This window comes from Trichechus manatus, unplaced genomic scaffold, assembly GCF_000243295.1.
Source record: "Trichechus manatus latirostris isolate Lorelei unplaced genomic scaffold, TriManLat1.0 scaffold00265, whole genome shotgun sequence".
NCBI classification, from domain to species: Eukaryota; Metazoa; Chordata; class Mammalia; order Sirenia; family Trichechidae; genus Trichechus; species Trichechus manatus.
The window spans coordinates 1610562-1611083 of record NW_004444201.1 but is presented as its reverse complement, the minus strand read 5'-3'; the positions used below and the strand labels follow the sequence as shown (position 1 = coordinate 1611083).

Genomic DNA, 522 nt, shown 5'->3' with positions numbered 1-522 from the left:
CAGTCCGCCTCTCTGTACTGACTGTTCTCATCACCCAGCAGTCCGCCTCTCTGTACTGACTGTTCTCATCACCCAACAGTCCACCTCCCCAGCACACTGACTATCCCTGTCACCCAGCAGTCCACCTTCACTGTACAAACTGTCCCTATCACCCACCAGTCCACCTCCCCAGCACACTGACTATCCCTGTCACCCAGCAGTCCACCTTCACTGTACAAACTGTCCCTATCACCCACCAGTCCACCTCCCCAGCACACTGACTATCCCTGTCACCCAGCAGTCCACCTTCACTGTACAAACTGTCCCTATCACCCACCAGTCTGCCTTCCCAACATACTGACTGTCCCCATCACTCAGATGTCCATCTCGCCAGCACAGTGACTGTCCCTGTCACCCAGAAGTCCACCTCCTCAGCACACTGACTGTCCCCATCACCCAGCAGTCCACCTCCCCAGAACGCTGACTATCCCCATTACCCAGCAGGCCACTTCCCCAGCACACTGACTGTCCATCACCCAGCAG

The 522-nt window shown here is 56.7% G+C and overlaps 1 protein-coding gene across 1 annotated transcript in view; it reads right to left on the bottom strand.

Annotated features, from left to right (window-relative positions):
- The window catches only part of SFTPD (surfactant protein D), a 7471-nt gene that overhangs the window by 3826 nt on the left and 3123 nt on the right, over positions 1–522 (bottom strand). The window lies entirely within an intron of this gene.